Source organism: Crocuta crocuta, unplaced genomic scaffold (genome assembly GCF_008692635.1).
Source record: "Crocuta crocuta isolate KB4526 unplaced genomic scaffold, BGI_CrCroc_1.0 scaffold223, whole genome shotgun sequence".
NCBI classification, from domain to species: Eukaryota; Metazoa; Chordata; class Mammalia; order Carnivora; family Hyaenidae; genus Crocuta; species Crocuta crocuta.
The window spans coordinates 6,406,393-6,432,525 of NW_027529426.1; the positions used below are offsets into that span (position 1 = coordinate 6,406,393).

The 26,133-nt window shown below is 37.3% G+C and overlaps 1 long non-coding RNA gene across 1 annotated transcript in view; it reads left to right on the forward strand.

Annotated features, from left to right (window-relative positions):
- LOC144227284 (uncharacterized) overlaps nt 1-8,571 on the forward strand; it is a 29,066-nt gene extending 20,495 nt beyond the window's left edge. Inside the window, exons 4-6 of the long non-coding RNA XR_013333898.1 lie at nt 3,950-4,067; nt 7,445-7,707; nt 8,318-8,571. This is a non-coding gene — a long non-coding RNA (uncharacterized LOC144227284). The remainder of the gene's footprint in view (nt 1-3,949; nt 4,068-7,444; nt 7,708-8,317) is intronic.
- Nucleotides 8,572-26,133: the final 17,562 nt, after the last annotated feature.

The window sequence follows — 26,133 nt, forward strand, 5'->3', positions numbered from 1 at the left end:
AAGTTTCTTTGACAACCTCCATTACTGTTACTGCTATCTTTTTTGGATCACTTACCATGTGCTAAATACTTCCCGAAGTGCATCACTATAGGGTGTCTTATTTAATATTCACAATAACTTACAGCTCATTCTTGGTCCCATTTTACAGATAGGGGGAACAAAAGCACATGAGTTAAGTAACAATATCTTATCTGTAAAGGGGAACCTAGCAGTTTTCAGAGAGGAGGCAGCTTGGGAGGTGGAGAGAAGGAAAAAAGGAGAGAAAGAGGAAAGAGTGAGGATGACAAAGAAGAAAGAGAGATCTAAGAAACACAGAGAAACAGAGGCATAGAGACAGAGAAAATATGTGAATAGGCAAATACTTACCTTCCCTGGGAAATTCTGGATCCTGGGCCAAATCACATTGCCTCTACCTACTGGTCATGTTCACATAATGTTTTTAAGGAAATAGAACAGTAATCATTAAGAGAAAGCATAGGCCTCAAAATTGAGTTAAGATTTCAAATCAAGCTTTAGCAGAGTTCTATCATGAGAAATAATACAGGAAACTCAGCTAATAATAAGGGGGTAGATTTATTTCTCATCCTTTATATATCTTAGTTGTGTCATTTTACTGGGCACCTCATGATTTAGAGAGGAGATGGGCAGCAGAGGATTCAATTCAACTCTCCTTTGTTCTCTGGATATGAGAGCCAATAAATGAATAAATAAATGAATAAAAATAAATAAATAAATAAATAAACAGCTGCACAACAACCCTTATTTTAACCACTAATGCACAGCATCTTGGCCGCCTATTTTTCTCTATTCAAAACATTGAATCCTATATAAATACAATATCAGTAGTCTAGAGCACATATGGGGATCCGATATGCAAACCTGAATTACCCAGATCTATTAGAGCCCAAATCCTGATTTTACCATTTTCCACAGTTATACCCATGGTTGGTGTGGACATAGTTACGACAATGTTACATGTAATATCTTTTTCTTTTTCTCCAAACACTCGTGTGTGTGTGTGTATGTGTGTGTGTGTGTTTGAATGTGAACAAGATCTGCTTTTCTATAGGCTTCCAAACACCCAGATATCCACCTTCAGACACTTTTTGTATTCTACGTTTAGATGGTTATAATCCATACCTTTCTCTAGAAGCATGTCTACATGTCCCCCTGACCATACCGTAATGAAACTGCATTATTTGCATGATGGAAGAGTACTTCTTCTATACTTCTTACCACAACATAACTGACCCACTTTTCTTTTTATAGCAGAATTTGCCTATAATGATTTCTTCTTCTAAATGAAATATATCCTTTGACTTTGTTTTCGATCTCTATTTTATACCTAATGGTCAGTATCTGAAAGAATCATAGAGCACTTGAAAGAACTTCCAGAAACAATGTGTCTTAGGGAGGAAATTCTGAGTGGGAAGTAAAGTCTGACTTTGCCCTAGGACATAGAGACAATATGTCTAAGCCAGGAGACAGAGAATCCTACCTACCAGAGTTGTGGAATTGTCAGTTCTGTAGCCTGCTAATTCTGGCTCCCACTTTGGAATGGATCTTGCAGATCCATTTCATGGTTCACAATTTCAGGCAATGCTTAACTTAACTCACTAAGACCACCATGTTCTACCTTGTTCCAGAGCGACCTGCCTCAATCTTTAGGAGAAGAACTCATGTATGACATATAGGGCTGCCTGGGTGGCTCAGTCATTTAAGCGTCCAATTTTGGCCCAGGTCATGATCTCATGGTTCATGAGTTCAAGACCCACATTAGCCTGGAGCCTGCTTCAGATTCTGTGTCTCTCTTCCTGCCCCTTTCCCGCTCATGCTCTATCTCTCTGTCTCTTTCTGTCTCTCTCTCTCTCTCAAAAATAAATTAATATTTTTAAAAAATTAAAAAATAGAGAAAGTGCTAGAATATCAATAGTTTCCTAGCCAGTGGCAGTGTCTCGTTTATAGAAAGGGATGGCTGGGAAGAGTGAGTCATGAGAAATGCTTTTTGGTCTCAAGTACTTACTTGCATGTGTTGGGGCCTTTCAATGTTTCAGGGAAATACTGACCCTTTATTTGAGGAAAGGATTGTGAAGAGGAAGTAGTACTGATTCTGTAAAGATCCCTGTGTCAGGAAAGCACCCTGTCCCATATTTTTGTGTCAGCACAAACCACTGCATGTGTTAGTTCTCCCTTGATCTGAAAACTATTAGACCTCTTAGTATATGTCCATGTTCTATCATGGCCCTGCATTAATATAGTGACCCACCTTCTTACTGCTTATTTTAAGGGTTCTCTTGGCTTCTAGGTCCTATAACAGTGAAGAAAATGCAAATAATGTTGGGTGTGTTAGTTCCCTATTATTGCTGTCCTATTACCACAAACTTTGTGACTTGAAACAATGAAAATTTGTTGTCTCACATTGCTGGTGATCAGTAGCCCATATTGGGTCTCACTGGGCTAAAATTAGGGTGCTGTTGAGTCTGCATTTCTTTGTGGAGACTCTAGAGAGGAACTTATTTTCTTACCTCTTAAAACTTCTTAGAGACTACTAGCCTTCCTTAGCTCTTGGTCCACTTCCCCAATCTTCAAAGCCAGCAATGTTGCTTTCTCTGACTGTCCATTTGTAGGCATAACTCTGTCTGACTCTTCTGCTTCCCTCCTCCTGTAAGGATCCTTAGAATTACACTGGGCATACACAGATAATCCAGAATAGTCTTGTTGTACTTATTATTATTATTATTATTAATTATTAATTTTATTTTTAGAGAGAGAGAGGAGAGGAGGAGGGTCAGAGAGAGAGGGAGAGAGAAAATCTCAAGCAAGCTCCATGCTCAGTGTGGAGCCTGATGCAGAGCTTGATCTCACAACTGTGAGATCATGACCTGAGGTGAAATCAAGAGTCTGACACAACTGACTGAGCCACCCAGGCACCTCCAGGATAACCTTATTTTAAAATTGGCTGATTAGTAACCTTAATTCCCCTTTTTCCTGTCATCTAACATATTGACAGGTTCTGGGAATTAGCCACATTTGGGGCCTGTGCATGATTCTGCCTCCCACATCAGTCAAGGCAGTCAACCCCACAGTTTACTTCTAGCTCTGCCTATTACAGGCACAAATATCAGCTGTCAATTTTCATTACTTGCTTCTTGCAATATAATTAGGATACAAGCATCTATGTCAGGCCTGTCATTTTTCTAGTTTCCATTTTTCACTTTTTACTTGATCAACATCTCAATTTCCATCTGTTTTTCATATACTGTGTTTAGTCCTCCTAAAATTCTGTTGCCTGGGAGACACTCACAGGATTGGTAACATGTCAACAAACCTGGAGAGATGTTGTACTTTACTTGGATGTGAAACCCATATTTGGTGTCAGGTAACATAGTTTGGAGAAAAAGATACAAATACGTAAAGAGGCTGCCCTTTCGAGAAGTAGTTAAGGAAAGTGAAATGTTTTTTACAGGTGGTAGTTAAAGGATTTATCTCAGTGACTAAATAGTACAGCCTAAAACAGGTACTTTGTAAGCTGTCATATTTATTCTTTTTAATGAAGCAGAGTTATGATGGCTTTAAAGAAGGTGTAGAATTGTAAATTGAACTATTTAATTATTATATACAAAAGCAGCAGGTGTATGGTACAAATAAAAAACTATGGACTAACAAGAAATCACTAGTTGTCACTTCTGTAAAAACAAATGGAGAGCACTGAGCAATTACATAGTCTGGCACTGCCTATCCAAGCACAACGATTTCTGTTGATTGTCTCTTGCAATTAGCATTTTCCATTTCACAAAGCAATTATTTATTCTTTTTTGTCCTAATGGATTTTATTAATCACATCCATCAACCATACAAACAGCATTTACTAACTCCAGCAGTAAAACATTTAAAAGATTGTATTTATTTCTTAATCAGAGAGGCAAACACTAATTGAAGATATCTCTAGACACCAGGTCTTACTGTGTGGATCAGGTGATACTGGCAGCCTGGAAAGGGAATAAAGAAACAATCTCTGCAGAAATCAGTTCTGGTTCTCTGCTGAACTCCCCATCTGGATTTCTCTGGTAAGTGCCCCAACCTCCTTCAAAATCATGCATTAAGGGTCTCTGTGTGATAGATGGCTGCAATTAAAAAAAAATTACCATCTGCTATTTGTAAGTCACTCTCCAAGATGTTAGAAGCATATATGTAGATGGATAAGAAATGATAAATGTTCTCAAAAATATCGAAAATAAGAAAAATCCTCGTAGACTAAACAGAATGAAGGTAAACTGTCTGAAGTATGAAAGAGTGGTACCAAAATGTTCTAGGTGGGTACACATGGGGGGCTTAGTTAACTGATCATCTGACTTCAGCTGAGGTCACAATCTTATGGCTTGGGAGTTCAAGCCCCACATCAGGCTGGCTGCTGTTGGCATGGAGCCCCCTTCAGATCCTCTGTGCCTCTCTCTCTCTACCCCTCTTCTGTTTGTGCTTTCTCTTTCTCAAAAAATAATAAACATTTTAAATGTTTTTTGTTTTGTTTTGTTTTTTTTAGGAGAGAGAGAGAGACAGCGTGAGCAGGGGAGGGTCAGAGAGAGGGGGAGTCACAGACTGAAACAGGCTCCAGGCTCTGAGCTGGCAGTCAGCACAGAGCCCGACGCGGGGCTCGAACCCACGAACCGTTGAGATCATGACCTAAGCGAAAGTCGGACGCTTAACCGACTAAGCCACCCAGGCGCCCAGATAAACATTTTAAAAAATGTTCTAGGTGTGAATGGATCAAGTGGAAATAAGAGGGATTAATTCCTGGAGGCTAAGATGATCACTCAGGATAATCTTGAATTTAGTTGACGGTTAGATTTATGACAGAGCAGCATTGTGGCTGGGCAGTGAACGTAAGGAATTTTGAAATGTTTAGATAGGAAGAGTGGCTGGCAGAGGCAACATATTTCAAAAGGAATGGGGCGCCTGGGTGGCTTAGTCGGTTAAGCGTCCGACTTTCGCTTGGGNGCAGCAATGCAGGGTTGAGAGAAGTCTTGAGGTACATTCAGGAAATGCTGAATGGGAGCAAGAGTTTCCACCTGCTTTTTCTTCATCCACACATGTCTCTGGATACAATTCTTCACATTGTAGCTATACTGATCTTTCTAAAAATGCAAATATGATCCTGCCCTTCTCCATCTTAGAAATCTTCAATAGTCGGGGAATCTGGGTGGCTCAGTCGGTTAAGCGTCCGACTTTGGCTCAGGTCATGATCTCACGGTTTGTGGGTTCGAGCCCCACTTTGGGTTCTGTGCTGGCAGCTCAGAGCCTGGAGCCTGTTTCGGATTCTGTGTCTCCCTCTCTCTCTGCCCCTCTCCCACTCATGTTTTGTCTCTCTCTGTCTCAAAAATAAATAGGCTATAAAAAAATTTTTTTTTTAAATCTTCAATAGTTTCCAATTGCTTTCAATAAAAACTGATAAAGATCCAATAAAGCCTTAAACTGTCCCCACACTTACATGACCTGGGCCCTATAGAAACTTCCAGCCTCATTTCTTACTTCCACTTATATCAGGAGTCCTAGTAACATGCTTTAGACCACTGCATATATTGACTTCCATTGGTACAGAATCTACATGGTCTTATTGATGATTTCCATGTTTTTACCTACCTCTCCACAGCTATGATGACTTAGTTTTCTATAGTTCTCTTTAGTCCTGATTTTGCAATCCTTGAGGATTCTTTAGGGCTCTAACTTCAAGGTAGTAAGCACATTTTATATCCTCAAGGGACTGTGCCTGCTCCTTACTACCTTAAGATCTCCTTATTTGCTTTTCATCCTACTTAGAATGATCTCACTCCCTCTAGTACCTACTCATCTTTAGAGGAGAGCCCAACCCTCGTTTCTTCAGGGCACTTCTTTGACACCAAAGATTTGATTAAATCCTTTGGTTATATGACTTTGATGCAATTGTATGTTTCCTTTACTCATTAAAATTCCAACTAAAAACAAACTTGGAAAATTGTCTGCAATATTTAACTTTCCATCAAGGTAGTAAATCTATGTTTTGGGAGACAGCATATGTCTTGTTAAAATTGTATCCTGTGTAGTGGCATAGTGCCTGGCAACTGTAAGTCCCAAATAAATGTTATTAAAAATGAATGTATGAACAAATGAAGATATGATTAGGAGGCCAGGCTAGATACAGATTGGAAAGGACCTTGAGTTTGCTACTAAGGATTCTGTGTAGAAAATAGGAAATCTACATTTGTAAAAATATCTTGTAAGCTGAAACAAATGCTTGGATGTGAAAGAGGAGGGCTATTCAATAAATTATAACTCCCTTTTCATCAGGCTGGAGTCCTAAATCAACTTAAGATAGATACAGAAATCCGACACAAATTCTTTTCTGTTTTCTGTGTATGTAGACATTCAAGTTCTTGTTTTCCACTTCATCTCTTGTCTGTTCTCTATGTCAACATTTTTTCTTATGGAGATCTCTCTTGTTCTAGTTCAATCAGCCTGTCTTCCTTTATTGTACTTTCATTCTTCTATTGCTCTTATTTTAATAGTAACAATGAAATCTATTTTTCCCCAAACTCCAGCCCCTCCTTGTTTTTCTGTGCAGGTATCTGATTCCTGGAGACATAGGTCTTTTAAATGGTCTTTCCTAAATTTTTCATTTGCAACACTTTAATTTTTACTTGGCTTTTTAAGAAAAATTTTATTGTGGCAAAATCATTTAATGTGAGATCTACCCACTTACAGATTAAGTACACAACATTATATTGACATCTGTGCACAATGTTGTACACCAGATCTCTAAAACATATTCATCCCTCATAACTGAGAATTTATACCTGTTGATTAGCAACTCCCCATTACCCCTGTCCCCAGACCCTGACAAACACAATTCTATTTTTCACTTCTATGAGTTGGACTATTTTAGATACCTCAAAAGTGGGATTTTACAGTATTTGTTCTTCTGCCACTGGCATATTTCCCTTTGTCCAATAATGTCTTTCAGGTTTATCTATATAGTGTCATATTGCAGGAATTCCTTCTTTTTTAAGGCTGAATAATATTCAGTTGCATGTATACACACATTTTTTTAACCCATTCATGTGTGAATGGACATTTAGGTTGTTTCCACATTTTAACTTTGTGAACAGTGCTGGAATGAACACAGGAGTGCTAATATCTCTGTGAGATTCTGATTTCTGTTCTTTTGCATAAAGAGCCATAAAGGGGACTGCTCGATCATATGTACTTCTGTTTATAATTTTTTGAGAACCCTTCATACTGTTTTCAGTAGCAACAGAAGTATTTTACATAGTCAACCACAGTGTACTAGAGTTCTAATTTCTTCACATCTTCACAAACATTTGTTCTTTTTTGTTTTATTGATAATAACCCTACTAATAGATATGAAATGCTAGTTCATTGTGATTTTGATTTGCATTTCTCTGATGATTAGGGACTTTGAGCATCTTTTCTAAATGTGAGACAGAAAACCATCAAAATCCTACAGGAGAAAACAGGCAACAACCTCTTTGACCTTGGCAGTGGCAACTTCTTACTTGATATGTCTCTGGAGGCAAGGGAAATAAAAGCAAAAATGAACTATTGGGACCTCATCAAGATAAAAAGCTTCTGCACAGCAAAGGAAACAATCAACAAAACTAAAAAGCAACTGATGGAACAGGAGAAGATATTTGCAAATGACATATCAGATAAAAGGTTAGTATCCAAAATCTATAAAGAACTTACCAAACTTAATACCCACAAAACAAATAATCCAGTGAAGAAATGTTCAGAAGATATGAATAGACACTTTTCCAAAGAAGACATCCAGATGGTCAACAGACACATGATAAAATGATCAATATCACTCATCATCAGTGGAATATAAATCAAAGCCAAAATGAGATACCACCTTACACCTGTCAGAATGGCTGAAATTAATAATTCAGGAAACAACAGATGTTGGCAAGGATGTGGAGAAAGAGGAAACCTTTTGCATTGTCGGTAGGGATGTAAACTGGGGTAGCCACTCTGGAAAATAGTTTGGAAGTTCCTCAAAAAACTAAAAATAGAACTACCCTATGACCCAGCAACTGTACTACTAGGAATTTATCCAAAGGGTACAAAAATGCTGATCCAAAGGGGCACATGCACCCCAATTTTTATAGCACCATTTTCAACAATAGCCAAATTATGGAAAAGGCCCAAATGTCCACCAACTAATAAATGGATTAAGATGATGTGGTATATAGGGGTGCCTGGGTTGCTCAGTCAGTTAAGTGTCTGACTTTTGCTCAGTTCATAATCTTGCAATTCATGATTTCAGGCCCCGTGTTGGATTCCATGCTGACAGTTTGGAGACTGGAGCCTGCTTCAGATTCTGCGTCTCCCTCTCTCTCTCTGCCTCCCCATGCTCTCTCTCTCTCTTTCTCAAAAATAAAGAAATGTTTAAAAAGTTTTTTAAAAGATGTGATATATATACACAATAGGATACTTCTCAGCAATGAAAAAGCATGAAATATTGTCATTTGCAACAATGCGGATGGAACTGGGCAGTATTATGCTAAGCAAAATAGAGAAAGGCAGATATCATATGATTTAACTCATGTGGAATTTGAGAAACTCAACAGATGAGCAAAGGGGAAGGAAAGGAAAAAGAAGATAAAAACAGAGAGGGAGGCAAACCATAAGTGGCTCTTAAATACAGAGAACAAATTGAGGGCTGCAGGAAGGGGGTAGGTTAAATGGGTGACATGCATTAAAGAGGGCACTTTCTGGGATGCGGACTGGGTATAATATGTAAGCGTTGAATCCCTGGGTTCTATTCCTGAAGCAAAGACTACACTGGGTGTTAACGAACTCGAAAATATACAAAAAATAAAAATAATAAATAATAAAATGACTTTTCACAATTTCATTATAATGTTCCTCAATGTGGATTTGATTCATCTTATTTGTAATCTTTAAAGTTTTCTGGATTTTGATGTACATTTTCTCTTACAGATTTGGAAAGTCTTCAGCCATTAATTCCTTGAATATGCATTATAGTCCTTTCTCTCTCTCTTTTCCTTCTGAGATTCCCATCTACTTGATGGAGTCTTAAAAATCCCTTAAGCTACCTTCACTCTTTTTTATTTATTTTTTTTCCTTTTTGTTTCTCTGACTGGGTTTTTTAAAAATTGAATTCACTTTGAATTCACTGATTCTTCTGTTTGCTTTAGTCTGCTGTTAAACCCCTCTATGGAATTTTCTAGTTAATTTATTATATATGTCAGCTCTAGAATTTCTCTTTGGTTCTTTTCCAGATTTCCTCTTTGTTAAATTTCTACCTTCTGCCTTTGCTCATGTATTGCTTTTTTGAAGTCATTGATAATTTTTCTGTAATTTGAATTCTCTATCCAGTAAAATATACCCCCAAGTCATTAGAGTTGGTTTCTTTGTTTTACTTTGTTCCTTTATTGGAGGAAGAAGGTATTCATTTTTCTTGACTCTTTGTTGATATATACACATTCAAGAAACTGCCACTTCTCCGAGTCTTCCCCAGAATGGCCTCATATTGGAGAAAATCTTCAGCAGTTAATGTGGCCTGAGCTTTTATGGGCCTCTTAAAGCTTTGTGCTTGTCCAAATTGCCATCCTTGTTCTTTGCTGCCCCAAGGCATCTAAAGTATGTCAGGTTCCATCAGTGCTCTGACACAGGCAAGACAGAAGCCAATATTTCAAGTAGCTCCCAGAGAAGTTGGAATCTGGGTGTGCAGTCCAACTCCTTCCCTCCTCACAGAGAAGCTAGAAGATTGATTGCTTTTATTGCCTATTCACTATTGTGCTAAACTATAGAAGAGAAACTGAGGCATGTGCCTGCCTACTAGTTCAAATTACCACTTTACTCTCTGTAGTCCCCCAGGAATGAGCTTAAGCTGAGATTGAAACAAGCAAGATAGAAGACTGACAGTCTCCAGGTTGAATCTGGAAAAGTTGGGACATTATATGTGTAGTTCAACTCTTTTGCTCCTCACAGGGAAGCTGTGAGTGTATCATCATTCACTCTGTGCTAAGCCAAAAAGAAGAGCCATGGTGAGCACATGCATGCTAGTTCTAACTGCCACTTTGTTCTCGGTAGCCCCTGGGGAACTAGTGTATACCAGACTTCATCAGCTCTCCCAGAAGAAGGTACAAGTCAGTCCTGTAGGTAGCATCCAGACAAGTTAGGATGCTAGATATTTAGTGCAACTCATTCACTCCTAAGGGAGAATGTGGGACCTGGAGGCTCTCTCCCAGTCATGGGGCAATATGATAGGGGTGGGGATTGTGGTAAGAGTCTGTCTCTGCTTTTGGTGCTGGTTTCTATGTTGCGACTTTCACATTTCTGTGGGGTGCAGGGGCCTCTTAGTGAGTTTCTGGATTTTTCACAAATGCAGTTGATCCATTTGTTGCTATTGAATTGGTGTGTCTCTGGTAAGAAGAGTTTAGGATTTCCTATTAACCATCTTGGTGATATCACTCCCTCAGAACATTTTTATTGAGTTATTTCTCTGCTTAACCTTCTCTTGGTAAAAGCCTTAATTTCTAGTCCCTTAAATATAAAAGCATGACAAGTTCTGAGTTTAATTAACATATTTGAGGCTGTCTGGTTCAACATTACCCTTAAGAACCTGGAGAAGCAGCAGTTCTTTCTCTTGGCCTTGAGGTAATTAAAAACGACATTAAAAAGGAACAGAATTCAAAGCAGGTCATTTAGCATTACTTATCTCTATTGGATTATAATAATTGAAGCCTCAACCTCTAATGTTCTATAGCACTTATAGATTTTAGACACTTTTGAAGTTTAAAGTCCTAGTCTCCTGATGCATATATGGCCAAAACCTCCAATAAAACTGTAATTAAGAATTTACTTTTTGCAAAGTGAGCTTTCCCTGGGAATAAGAGTCTCTTTTCTAATAATCCTTGCAGCCACTGTGCTGATGGCACAGGTACCTGAAGAAGTCAGGGTTAAGCTGCAGGAACTACACATCAAGACCCCTGCATCTAGGTCTATGGAGTCCTATGCCATGGCCTGAACTTGCTGGGGTCCATTTCAAATACAAACAACCAGCTTCCTGGGACCCACACTGTCAAACTGTAGGACTCTGCCAATTTCAAAATTCGATAAATCATATTTACCAGTCAAATTTCTACATTTCTTTCTGCTTGTAAAAGTAAGAAATCATCTCCACACCTGTAAAAATCAGTCATCTGGAACAACAGATCCACTACAAATTGTGAAGGTTAAAACCACTCAATACTGATTTCACTTAAGCTAATGCCTTGAGTCATAGTACCTGCTTGTACCTGTTATTTGGCTCTCAAAATCTACTCCTTAACTTTTCTCAAAGTCTCCAGCCACTTTTCCAATGTTTCTATTTTAGAGGGCCTATGAAGTAAAACTTGTGTTTGTTCTGTGTCTGAATTGTGAACTGTTTAAAAGGCCCAAGGGTTTAGCAGATAAAGATAAAAAGATAAAACTATTGCTGATATTAGTTATACTGGGATATGTGGTTTACATATTTTACCCCACACACCCCCAAAAGGAAAAAAATATCCAAGACTGTCCCATTCAACCAGAGCCTGTTCTAATAAGGCTAACCAGTTTGGGGAGAGCAGACTAGACTGTACCTTTACACAAGTAACTGTGTCCTCTAGCTCTCTCCGATTCTCTCTCTCTTTCTCTTTCTCTCTCTCTCACACACACACAGGCATGGAGGAGAGAGTGGAGTCATATAAGTAAAATATTATCCTATTATAAAATCACTACTCCTCCTCTAGGGAACAATTAACAAAATATGGCCCAAAGTACAAGTAATGTTCTCATGTGGCAACATGAGGGATGGGAAAGTGGCATTCCTTCCTAATCATGGGAACAGAGAATCACATTGTGGCTCTAATATAAAAGGTCTATTTCCTTAATGCATCTACTCGAATAGCACGGATTAGGTTAAGGTAAGGGTACTAGTTATTGACTGGATCATAGAGTGGAGACAAACATCAGGGGATTAAGGGAGGAAATGTTTTCATCTGAGATGAAAATTGTTAGGTTAATCTGCTACAGTTTACTGGAGGAAGCCAACCCCTAAAGAGCAACTGACCCCAGAAAGGTAAAGTATACTAAGAATCCTTCTATAACTAGCGGGAAATGACACTGGCAATAGATCCTTTGACTATGATGGACAAACCAGGATTTTATGTTGAATTTGGAGTTGAAGTTAGATAACTGTTACTCTAAGGATGAAACTCTTAACCTCAAATCATTGCTGCCTTTCTGAATCTGTCCACTAATGTAAATATATCCTAATGCTTTGAAATAGAGAAATTACAAATCTATTACCTACAACTGAGAACCCACCCTCCATTTTGATGTTCCCTTCCCTTAGGCAGCTTAGGTCTTTTTAAAATTATTCACTGGACAGTGAATAATTATACATTTAGTGTAAATGCTTCAGATCTTTGGATAAAGTCTTTATGTGCTGCCTCTTGTTTTTTTTAAGAAAATCTTTGTGTAGTTCTAATTGATTCTTCATATAATTGTTCTATTTATAAGTGATCTTACCAGAGACATTCAAGTTGTTCACTATTGGAAATACTGTTTCCTTGACATTTGCATATGCATATACCAACACAATTGTTGGCTTTGAGGTGATATCTTGTATTAAATGAAGTAGTTCTCACTTTAAATTCCAGAAACAAGTGTCAACCATGTTAATGCCTCATCACCTTTATAGGCCTAAATAAGTAAGATCTTACATAAAATAGAGGAAATATGAACAGCAATTTGTCAAAAGACAAAAACATTGCTACTGTGTGACAAACTCCTTTGTCCCTCCAGAAAGACAGTATTCAAAATTTCACAGGATCGAATGTGAGTTTATAGCATTTCATTGAATTCAGGATGTGAGAAGATACCTATTAGGAGCAGTATTATCTTTGAAGATCAAGGATTCTTTTCTTTAGTAACAAAAACTTTTCCCATTTTGTTTAGAGAAATCAAATAGGGACTTCAGAAGAAAAAATGTTAGTGATAATTATAACCCACTTCAATCTCACTTGTTGTAGGGGTAGGTTGAATGACCTACTGAGGATATAACTTTTATTTAACAACCTATCTGGAAGAATTGAAAAGTGAGAGTAGGTGGTTAGCATAAATAAAATTATGCTTTAAGACTATTATTCTGACTCTATTACTCTAAATCAGGCTGATTTAGAAAGTCAGAGTTTAGAAGCAATTGTGACGCTTATTTTTGTTGACCTGGGACTCTCCCAACCCAACCCATATTTTGATGGCAGAACCCAATGTCTTTGTCCTTACTCTAGTCACATGGTACATATGTAACTATCACTTCTAGTATCCAATCCTCCTGATCACACTGACAGATCTGGAGGTGAGCACATAGCCCAAGAAAACCTACATGAGTCTTCTCCAGGAGTTTTCCTAATTGGAACTAGAAAAAAAATTCTCTTGCTTTTTGGATCTTACGTGCCCATAATATATCAATCTAACATCAATATCAATCTAACATAATCTAACAATCTAAGAAGATCCCATTCTCCTCACCATGGGCAAAAGCTTGTTATTCAGTACAGAATAAAGTGAATGATTCAAAGGTGAGAAAGAAGATGTGAGAGAGAGAAAGAAAGGAGAGAGAAAGATGGAGAATGAGTGAGAGCACATGCATGCAAACATGAGGCTTAATGGTATTTAAAGTTCTGCTTTTTATATGGTTCGGTTTTGTGTTTTAGTAAATTTCTGCCATTATTTATTTTTTAAGAAAATTACATAGAGAGGGCTAACTAAAAAGGAATGCAGCCTCAAGATCCTATATTTCTTCTCGAGACCTAAAAGACAAATGCATATAATTCTGCTCACTCAACAGGAATTAGGAGTTTGAAATGATTCCTGAATCCTCAAGATATGAATTTTCCAAAAGGGAGGGGAAGGGAGTGGTTACCTAGGCAATTGAGCATGATGTGTGAATCCAGGGCTCTGTGAGGGCACGTAATGCATGCAGAAAATAGCAACTGGTTTTTGTGGCAAGATGGGGGCGGGGGGTGTGGTGGACAGAAGGCGGAGATCATAAAATAAATCATTTGTTGAACTTTACTTTATTCTGAAAATAATGATGGAACACTGAAGATTTTTCCAAGCAGAAGAAGGTCATGTTCCTATCTGCATTTGAGATAAATGGTCCTGTCTTGTAATGTAGAGGATAAGCAGAAGGGGCTGTTGTGGAGGAAAGGAGACCACTTGGGAGTGATTAAAACAGCTGAGGTAATAAAAAATACCATATCCAATACAATAATAGTACAGACATGTACAAAGATTGTCAGTGAGGCTGGAGAAAAAAATACAGATTCAAAGAACCATGAAGACTCAAAGATTTTGCCACTGATTGAGAAAATAGTCATATATATATACAAGATGGGAATAGAGGGTAGTTCGGGGACAAGTGGGAGCAGGGTAACAAGGTAATACATTTGGTTTTAGTCTTTTTGTGCCATTTGTTCTTATGTAATTCCAGATGGAGAGTTCTAGAAAGTGGGAGGAAATGTGGACCTTATATTTAGACTAGAGGTTACACATTAGTGAAACATTAGCAAAAAACTTTTTTGTTATCTCTATGATATTAGATACAAATTTCCAAAGAGAATATTGGTAGAAAGGGAAGAAGTAAAATAATTATAAGCTACTCTTTGCAATTACCCTATATGATATTGGTGATATGAAAAGAGTTTTTGAGAGGAGATTTTTGCAGGATCCTGCAAGGCTAAAGTACAGCCTGACTATTTTTCTCTCCTCCCCACCCAAAGTGTGGACTTGAATTTGTTTCAAAGAAGAGCCATACAGGGGCACCTGGTGGCTCACTCAGTTAAGCGTCTGACTTAGGCTCAGGTAATGATCTCTCAGTTTGGGAGTGAGTTAGAGCCCTGCTTTGGGCTCTGTACTGACAGTTCAGAGCCTGGAACCTGCTTGGGATTTTGTGTTTCCCTCTCTCTTTGCCCCTCCCCCACTCATGCTCTCTCACCCTCTGTCTCTCAAAAATAAATAAGCATTAAAAATTAAAATATTAAAAAAAAAGAAGAGCCATACAGTTATTAACATTTCCTTATGTGGCGGTGAGTAGATGAGTAGTCTAAGTTCTTCTGTTAAGGTGGTATAAGCCTGGGAAACAGAGTTGGTGCCAGCAGGATCTGAATATCTCCAACTTGGTGCAATCACCTGCAATTGTATGATGCCCTGGACTGGGCATTTCAGTCATCTGCTCTCACTTTTTGTGTGGGCCTGTGTGGTATATGTATATGTGTTTATGTGTGTGTGCATTTGTGGCTTGTATGTTCATAGCATTTGTATGCATATATGTACATGTGTAGGTATGTGTGTGATCTTTTTATTCCAAGCTAAAATTACCTGAAATGAAATGCAAGAATCAGCTGATCTAGCTCAAGTTATTAGATGAATTAACTTGGCTAAGATCTAAAATTCTTAAATGTTGTTGCAAGGTAACGATAAAGATACGATTCTAACATGAAATATTTTTGAGGTTGTGTTCAAGGCTCAGTATGCTGTTCTATAATGTAACTGAGTAGAGTGTGCCTAACTTAAATAAAATGATGATGATGTGTTTCAAGTAGATATTTAATAAACCAAATATACCAGCTTCAGTACCCTAGAGTAGACACATTTAATTAGAATAGATGTTTTTCCTACTTACTAATCATTTTCACTAAATTTTATTAAAGGTCTTATTTGATTTTTATCACCATTAACTGATTAATCAAATCATACTCTAAATGTAAGTTTATATCTTCTTATTTTAGCTGGTTGCTCAAAATGCTGAAGTTCTAATTTTCAGAAATTGCTGCTTTGTTTAGATTCTATCTAGTAGCTTAAGTAAATTAGTACTTAAATTTTTAAAAATAAATTTTTCATATGTTCCATTATACACAAGTATTTCCTTGTATTCTTTTGTAGCAAGAGAGAAATTATGGTTCTTGAATACAAAACAATGTGTAAGAGTGTGGGTGTGTGTGTGTGTCATTACAATATATCCTATCAAGTCTGTGTTCATTATTTAATAAATCAAGTGTCAAGGATAATTTCAAAGATCTATGAGCACATGGCATGCATAAGTAAGTTCATTATGGTAATACAAAAAGCTAGAGGATAAATATTTATAATTCTATAAAGACTGCTTTTTCCTCAAGCCAATCTAATCAGTATTTCAATCACATTATCTAAATCAGGTACATGATAGATTGAAGAGCTGTGTCCATGAAGTGAATTTTCTTTCACTTATTAACTTTACATTCTTAACATAATTATTATTTTCATTGGCCATGACATAGAAAATACAGTACATTCCTCTTATATAGATGTTATTGTAATAAACATTGCTATATATACAAAGCAAGTTTTGAGATAATTAACTAGTTGGTTAAAATATAAAGTGGGAAAATTTCTATGTTAGATACTTGAGAGAGTGAGAAAATCTGAATATTAAGAATTGATAAATCTGTATATTATAAAGATGCTATTTGTATAATTACAGTCATCACCAAATACTACCTTCTTTAGTATTCTGTTGTGGATAATGGACTAAAGACCTAGAATATATCAAAACTATATTATTTACTTTAACCTCTGCTTTTATTTCTGGCAGTTTGCTTATGCTGATACCTGAGTATGATAGCGCAGTAGATATATCTGGCCAGAATTTCTTTACCCAAGGGGGGAAAAAATCAAGAGAATGATATACCACATGCTTTACAAATAAGAAACTGAATTACACATTTCATGAACAATCGAAAATAGTACTAATCAATCATATAAATGTTTTTAAACTTAAAGAAATCAAATAATAAGTATAAAAAGCTATTCAGTATTAATGATTAATTTTAGCCAATTTCTTTGTTTTGCCCAATTCTCTTTTTATATATCTTAGTATATATTATGTATTAGTTATCTATAAATTAAATTATGTTATTACTCAAAATATAATGACTTAGAACAACAAACATGTATTATGTCCCAGTTTCTGTGGGTATGAAATCAAGTGTGGCTTAGCTGGGTGATTCTGGCTCAAAATCTCTCATGTTGCTGTTAAGGTTGCAGTCAAGATGTTGACAAGGGCTTCAGTCATTTCAAGATTTATTTCCATGACAATAAAGGCACTGTTGACAGGAGCCAAAAATTCTACTTCTAAGTTCACCCATGTGGCTGCTTACAGACCTCAGATGATCCATTTCCAATCTCACTCATGTAATCTTTCTACAGGGCTTTCTTGGCAACTGGTTTCTCCCAAGGTGACGAATCCAAAAGTGAGTGAGAAAGACTCAAGTTGAAGGTCATCTGGATGGCTCGATTGGTAGAGCATTGGTAGAGTTTGAGCCCCATGTTGGGCATGAAGACTACTTAAAGACTCAAATTGAAAGTTATAGTCTTTTTATAACCTAATATTAGAAGTGATATCACAATACTTCTGCCATATTGTTTTATTAGAGGTGAATCCATAAATCCAGCTCACAAACCAGGGGAGAAAATTATACAAGAGAATGTTTGACAGGAGGCCTAGGTCATTGGAAGTTATATTAGAGGCTGTCTACCATATCCATTAGCTCTATTTAGGAAATTTCTCACCTAGTTAAATTATTTAGAGGTATCACAGTCACCATATAAACATAAATTTAGCATAATCTCCACAAGTTCTTGGATTCTTACTTCAGAAGAGTACTGAATTGTTACTTTGAACTCTTCTCCATGATTCTTACCTGTCTTGTCTCTCATTCTCCATAGACATGTCTAACTTTCACCATGCTCCTCAAACCCCTGATGGCTGCTCTGCTTCTTCCCTCAGTAGATGGTTGCTCATTCCTATATCTCAAAGAAAATAAAGTTCATCAAGCACTTAATCATTAACATTCTGCATTTTCTACCATATCCTCAACATAAGAATTGATCAGAGCATGTATTCTTTCTCGCTTCTTGCTCTCTGCACTTCAGATTTGATTTCTCTTCTTATAACTTTAACCAGCCCTTTTGGGGCAACTGAACTGTTTTCAGTGATGAATTGGAGTTCACCAAGCCTCCCTAAAGAGATGAACCATTTCGGGTGCTCTCTTCCCTGGAAATGTGGATTCATTGGGTTGGGTTGGGGATATAGGAATTTTCATTTTAGCCAGGACAGCAGGTGATTCATAACTTCAGATAGGTTTAAAAGGCACTGAGTAGCATCATTTATGTAAGACTATTTATTAAATACTCATCTTGGGAAATGCAGTTACTAACTGCTATGAGGAATACAAAATTATATATTAGTAGAACCTGACGCAAATTAGTTTCTAAGGGATGAAACAAAACATTTCCTGGGTGAAATAGCTAATATGACAAACAGAACTATGAACACATTTTAGTTACAAACAAGGTGTTAGATTCATTAAGTGAGTTAAGTCATTGCAATTTGCTAGGCTTTATTGGGGATGATTTTCAGAGTTGCCTAATATTAAGCAATACTTTTAGAGCAGTTTTGTTTTGTTTTGTTTTGTTTTGTTTTGTTTATATGGGAGATGGAAAGCATTATGGTAGGAGGTTTTGTTAAATTTGAGAAATGGTATTACATGGGTCAATTTGAAGTGGGTTGAGAACATGAGTGATACGACATCATGTAGGAAAGATGTAGTTGGTGGAAAGCCTCTGAAAACTTGACCTGAACTGTTACTATAACACTTAGATTATGTGTAGAAGACGGTGGATTTGTGACTCAATTATGCTTAAAGAAAACTAACATGTTATTGAGTATCTCTGTATCTGCTTCCAGGCTAAGAACTTTATAACCATTATAAATTAAACTCACAGGCGCACTGCCAGGAAAGTATTATTACACTCCTTAATAGATGAATAAATGAAGACTTTGATGTGATCAAATCACAGTGAAAGAAATTGGTAGAGTTGTGAAGCCAATCCAGCTCTAAGCCAAATCCATTTCATTTCCTATTACTGTAATATTACAATATAACTACATTTTTGAAATGTGTATCCAAGTAATTTGGATCCAAGATAATTCTTAAAATCACATTGAGAGAGAGTGGGGAGGGAGGGAAACTAAATCTGCAAGCACTTCAAATAATACACAGAAAAAAAATATCCAATTTGAGTTAACAATGGGCAATCAAAATGTTAGTGTTCTTTCTTTAGACTTAAAAAAAAGCCCAACATGTTAAAATTATAGAATCAGTTCACAGACATCATTTAACCACTTATATTTTGGACCAACGCTTTTTCTTAAAAGAAATAAACATTGAATGTAATAAAAATAGGATCTTTTGAATGCTTTTAATCATCAGAAGTTATTTTTGCTTAAAATTTCCAAAATTTAAATTGATAAAACATACCATAGAATTATCTCCAAATGTCAGAAGGGAAGTTGCAGGAAACCAAATAGTGTTTGATGTTAGTTACGTCAGTAGTTAGTAGTAGCATGATAAACTCTTCATTTAGCGTCTCTGAGTCTCCTTATAAGATAAAGCAATCATTTCCTATTACATCAATCAGAAGCAACTTTTAAGACTAGGTCAAGGACTTTTCTACTTCTAAAAATCTAGGTGGGAAATACAAATCTGTCTTCTTCCTTCATGACCCACACCTCACTGGGTCCATCACTGGGTCTCCCTTTCCAGAAACCAACTGTCTATAACAACTCTTATCAGTAGCCCACCCCAACTTCTTCTGATGCAACTGCTGCTTTAGCAAAGCACAACTGTCTCATAACCTATGACTGCAACACCTTCTCCCACAATATAATTCCCCACCAGGCACTGTTGATAAACCTTTGGCTGCAATTCTTACATCGGCTCTCAGACCCCTCTCACTGGCTCCTAAGATCCAGGAGAGTTATAAGGATCTGATCAACTGAGAAGACTTTTATTTTTATTTACTTTTATTCAAAAACTACAATGGGGGCATCTGAGTGACTCTGTTGGTTAAGCATCTGACTTCATCTCAAGTCATGGTCTCACAGTTTGTGGGTTTGTGCCCCTCCCTGAGCTCTGGCTGACAGCTCAGAAACTTGAGCCTGCTTCGGCGTCTGAATCTCCCTCTCTCTCTGCCCCTCCCCTTCTCATGCTCTGTCTCTCTCTCATAAATAAATGATTAAGCATTAAAAAAAAATAAAAACCACAAAGTACTCTAGGCCTGTAAGAGATTTAGTAGTGCTTTTTCTCTTGAAAAGTTTTTCTAGATCTCATTAGAATGGGTCATCATTTAAATGATGGCAAGACATGGAAAGGAAAACCTCATTTTCCCAGATGCCAAATAGCTATAGAAGAATATATTTAGGGATGAATAATTACCTTGGGAAATATTGCTATTTAAAGAGCAATAATATTCTTTTTCATTTCAATATGATCATTCAGATAAGAACAAAATGAAGACAAAATCTACATATGAGACAGGGATCATAGTGGAGAGAGAGCTTGATGAAATTAGGTAATAAAACATTAATTCCATTCCTAGTATGCATTTTCATTTTATCCTTTTATATGCATGTTCCATGTGAACACTGAAATCCAGATGCATACTAATTAGTAATTAATATTCATCAACTTGTATAACAGTCCTCAACATAATGGTGATTAGCTTTAGATATTTATAGTATCATGAATAACTAGTTAGAGAATTGCATCATTTTCATTAGAATTACATTATGTTCCATAGGAGAACTTGTCTTGATACTGGGAAAGTGCAATGATGTTTTAAAACTCTACATTTCAAGAAAACTGAACATATTTGTTCGTATACCTGGTAGCAGTCACTTCAGTAAAATTGAATGGGTAAATAATTATTTTCCAAAGAGTTTTTTTTAAGTTTATTTATTTATTCTGAAAGACAGAGAGCATGTGTGCATGAGTGGGGGAGGCACAGAGAGAGAGGGAGGGAGAGAGAATCCCAAGCAGGCTCCATATTGTTGGCTTGAATTTGCAAACCATGAGATCATGACGCAAGCCAATATCAAGAGTTGGATGCTTAACGGAAGCGCCCCCAAAGAGTTCTTTTTCAGTCTTATTGTTGGTTTGCAACCCTCTCTGGAGCTTTCAATGAAATCTGAAAGCAGCTCCCATATGCAAAAAACAGGGAGCGACCCAAGAAAGAGACAAGCTACTCCAGGTTGTTTGGTTGCAGTTTTAATAAACAAAGTGAACTTACAGAGGAGGCTTGTCTTAGGCAACAGCTAGATGAGTATCCCTACATCTACCACCAAATATTAAAAGTTTATCAAAAGCCCTTAATTAGGTTCAGTCATGTTTACTATGCAGGTGTTCTCAACATCGTATCACTATCTCAAGGCTATGATTTTGGAGCAGCCTCTAGGAGTGGGAAAGACAAGCAGCACCCACAATCCAAGGACAAGTGTGGGGATGAGGAGCCACTGATCTCCTGGATCCAGCCCTATATCAACCAGCAGTCATTACCTCTCAATGACCTTCCCCAATGTTTCCTTCCTTGTGACCAGTTTTGCAATCTCTTAATGGCCCCCTCTTCTGCAATGGGCTCTGGGCAGTCAGCAAAGGGTTTCATTAGAATTGAAGTGGCCCTTTTGGTGGCTTTCTGGCTGCACTGGAGGCAAATGCCACAAGAATACAGGCACATGTAAGGTAAAATATAAATTGACAATAATTTCCAAAATTAGTGACAACTGTTTTATAAATGTCCATAATTTCAACCATTGCTTTATTAAGTCTCCTAAGCTGAAAGTTGAGTCACTCAGGAATTTGCTTGTGTTCTTATGTGATTGATTGATTGATTTACTTATTTTTGAAAGTTTATTTATTTATTTTGAGAGAGAGAGAGTGTGTGCATGAGTGCGAGCAGGGGAGGTGCAGAGAGAGGAGAGAAAGAATCTCAAGCAGGCTCTATACTCAATGCAGAGCCCAATATGGAGCTCAATCTCAGACCATGATATCATGACATGAGCTGAAATCAAATTCAAATGTTTAACAGACTGAGCCACCCAGTCACCCCTCTTATGTGATTTAATAAAAAATTATACACGAGCTTACTTATCAGGTATGAACATGTAACATTTTGTTTGGATAATGGCATAGTTGGCTCCTTACAAGGCAGTAATAATATCTAAGGCCATTTTATTTTAGAGGACAGCTTTTCTCATTAGAGTAATTTCAGTGTTCAGTAAGGACAAGCTTTGTTTAAAATTTAAGGTTTTCTGGGTAAATTTAGAAAGGGCTTCTATGTGTACTATAATGTCCTTCAGGCCAGTGGAGAAAACAAAGATGGTGGTAAAATGATCATGGTAGTGGAAAACAGTGCCTATCTGGCTTTGAGGAGAGAGAGGTTAACAACTTTAAGAACTTGACCTACCATATATGTTGGCTAGGGGAGGCAGCACTGTAAGGAATGAGGAGTTGCACTGGGGACAGGATATGCGAGACCAGGACCCCATTTTTTGCCTCTTTTAATGAGGTGTTTTCTGTTCCAAGTATAATGTATTTTAACAAGTCCAGCTTGTAGCAGGATAACGGGATTCCAAAGGAGAATGAGTAGTTTCCTCTTACTCATGGTTGCGAAGTAACTCACTCATTCTGGTGAGATGTCCCATTCCAAATTCTAGTAGATAACTTCTTTCCCAGGTGCATTGGGGCTTCATATTCTCAGCAGCATAGCACATTGATCCACAGTGAGATGTGGGGTAATGGCTTCCTCTCATGACTTACATACCTTTACAGTTGTGGATGCCTTCCAGAGAACCCCAGTCTGGTTTATGGGGGGGATATCTATCTATCTTCCTTTCCTTCTTTCTATCTATCATCTATCTATCTATCTATCTATCTATCTATCTATCTATCTATCATCTATTTATTTTTCTATCACCCTGTTTGTGGGTTATAGGGTAGATGAAATCTGCCATTCAATGTCATCTACTTTTGTCCAGTCTTATATATTATAACCTTTGAAATGTGACCACCAGTCATTATTCACTCAATGAGTAATACTCAGTATTTTAATCCCCTAATGGTGGCAACCTGTTTTGCATGCTGGCAAAGGAAAGCTTAGGTTAGGCCAGATGCAGTGTTCATATAAACCAAGACGTCTTTAGAACTCTCATTAAGCAGGAGGGGACCAATATGGTCAATTTGCCAATCCTTTACTGATGAATTGCTGCAGATTCTTTTCGGCAGGTGCCTTGGGCATATTTTAGAATACATAGGACATGCTGTTAGAGCATGAACAAAGTAATTGTATTTTAAGGACAATCTGCCATCCTTGACATTATACAGTCTTACTTGGGCATTGTGGTGGGCGTTCCTTCCGGGCTGTGTAGTCTGCTGTCTCTACTGAAGGGTAGGTAGCCATAGCTCATACCTGAGCTAGGGCATCTGCTTGCTGATTGCCAACAGATGTCAGTGACTTATAAGCTGAGACATGGAAAATGGTGATGACTGCCTCAGGTTCTTGCAGACGGATGCAAATATATTTCATATATCTTGCCCCCATTAGAGCTTATTCATGATTATCCATGTCTGCCCATTGTCCAAGGCATTGGGTTAATCTCCTTAGAACAGCTTGTCAGTGGAAAGGGTTAATAGCCAGGTCTCATGAGTGATTATCAGCCAGACCTCTTTGAGTTAAGTCCATTGGCTGCTTATGGTGTGTTTTTGTTTTTATGCAGATTTTATCAGTGTTGGGCTGAATAGTGACTGTAGTCAATGTCGATAGATTTCCTCAACTAGACATGTCTGTATACCAGACATGAGTGAGAATTTTGTTGTGTGCCCCCTCTTTATAGTCTGCAGGCCCTGACACAGGAACAAGGTGGGGGCATCTGGATGATCTATATATTCTAGGGTCTAGTAACACTTATATTTCTAGAGACAGTGGGTTGGTGAACAGGATGCTCCTCTTCTACAAATAGGCATGTCATTTAGTTAAAGTAGGAATTTGAGCCATGACAAAGGTGGGCCAATGGAGCATAGTTTTAACCAACCCCTTGATAGATAGAGAAGTTCTTACCACAATGCACTATTCCTTAGTGAGAGACTCTACCTGGATGAGTGCTGTATACATTACTAGAAGCTGTTGCTGTATGAGGGTTTATAGGACTTCTGCCCCCTTCCAAAACTGGGACCAAAATCCTAGGGGTACTCTCTCCTGTTGCTTCTGCCTTAGTATCCAACTCACACCTTTTGGCATCACAGACACAACTTACCCAAGTGGTAGCCTTGCTTGGAATATGCCCGGATTTAATCTGTGTTATAAGTATGATTACTTTCTCCAAGGCGGTTTGCTGTTCAATTGCCAGTCTCCTAGGTGCCCTTTCTTTACCAGATGACATAAGAGACAAAGGCACAGTGCCAGGTGGGGGAAAATAATCTTCTAAAACCCCCAAATCCCTACAAAGTCTTGCATTTCTCACATTATTAGGGGTTGGGTAGGCTTACATTTTATGAATCATAACTTTTGGGATTGCATGCATTCTCTCTGACCAAACAACTCCCCAAAATTTTGTAGTGGTGCCTGGGCTTTGACTTTTCTATGGATTCATTGCTCATCCTCTCCCTCACAGATGGTTTAGCAAAGCCTGTGGAATGTCCCGCAGAAGAGGCAAATCTTCATATGTTAACATTCCATCAATGTAATGGGCCCATTTTACTTATGTGGAGAAGGAGAACAGGGACAGGTCCCCAGTCACCATCCCATGACGTATTATAGGGCTATGCAGGTAGCCTTTGTGGAGCACTTGAAACATTTACTATTGTCCCTCCCACAGGAAGTCATATTGATCTTAGTTATCAGAACCTGTACTTGTCAAGTCTTTTCCATGCATCTCCTTGAAGACAAAGCACTTTTGCATGAACACATTTTTTCTTTCTGTCAAAACATAAGCAGAAAATAATNTATGATTATCCATGTCTGCCCATTGCCCAATGCCTTGAAACATTTACTATTGTCCCTCCCACAGGAAGTCATATTGATCTTAGTTATCAGAACCTGTACTTGTCAAGTCTTTTCCATGCATCTCCTTGAAGACAAAGCACTTTTGCATGAACACTTTTTTTCTTTCTGTCAAAACATAAGCAGAAAATAATAACTGTCCATAAATGACAAAAAACTCAAAAATGACCATAAGGACCTAATGAAAGTTCATTATAATGCAATTGACAGGGAAATTTAGTTATTTCTCTGACACATATTTTAAAATGATGACTGATAACGTTATAGAAGGACATATCAGATTTTTAGCAATGTGATGTAAATACTGCAAAATATAAGAGAAGTTTTAGCAATTTTATATAAATAATGCTAATATAAAGAAAGTTTAGCATTTCTTATTTGACAATGTTATCTATGAAATTTAGTACATATAAAAAATTAGATCATTATAACAAAATCTAGCTTTTTCCATAGAGGAGACTCAGTTTTTAAGTGATCAAAGATCTAGTAAAGACAAAATGCAGTCTTCATTTTCTAGGTAGATTACATTAACAGTAGAGGAAAACCTTTATTTATATATATTCTTTTATTAAGAGCAAACCAATAATCTAAGAAAACTTTCTCTTTCTAACAAAGAGAAAACCATATTCTAACTTTGCACCAGTGTAGTTTTTTTTTATTAAAATTCTATTTTTATGTAAATCCATTTTAATCCTAGCTTGATTATATAAAAAATTTCCTCCCAATATCCTTTTCTTTATAAACTTTCTATAACCTCCTATATCTATTCAGGTATTTTTCTAAAACGTAGCAATGAATCAGGTATCCATTCATGGGGTTAAAGCTTTTCAGTAATAACTGTGATCTTGTGGAGGCTGTGGACTAGATTTTGGGGCAAGGGAGCTACTACAGTAGTCTGTAGTTTTAAACACCTCCCCAGTCCCTTTTGAAAAAATTCAGTCTCTGTGGGCAATGTTTAGGTTAACTCCTGGGTGTTTACATTTGAAAGACATGATAAGATTTACAACTTCATGGGACAGAGAGAGGAAGTAAAATTTTTCCTAAAAGTTTTGGGTTAATTGCTCAAGGACATAGCCCTAGTGGCTATCCTTTGCTTCTCCTACATCCTATTTGTTCGTTCTACAAAGTATTTTTCACTAATTTACAAACACG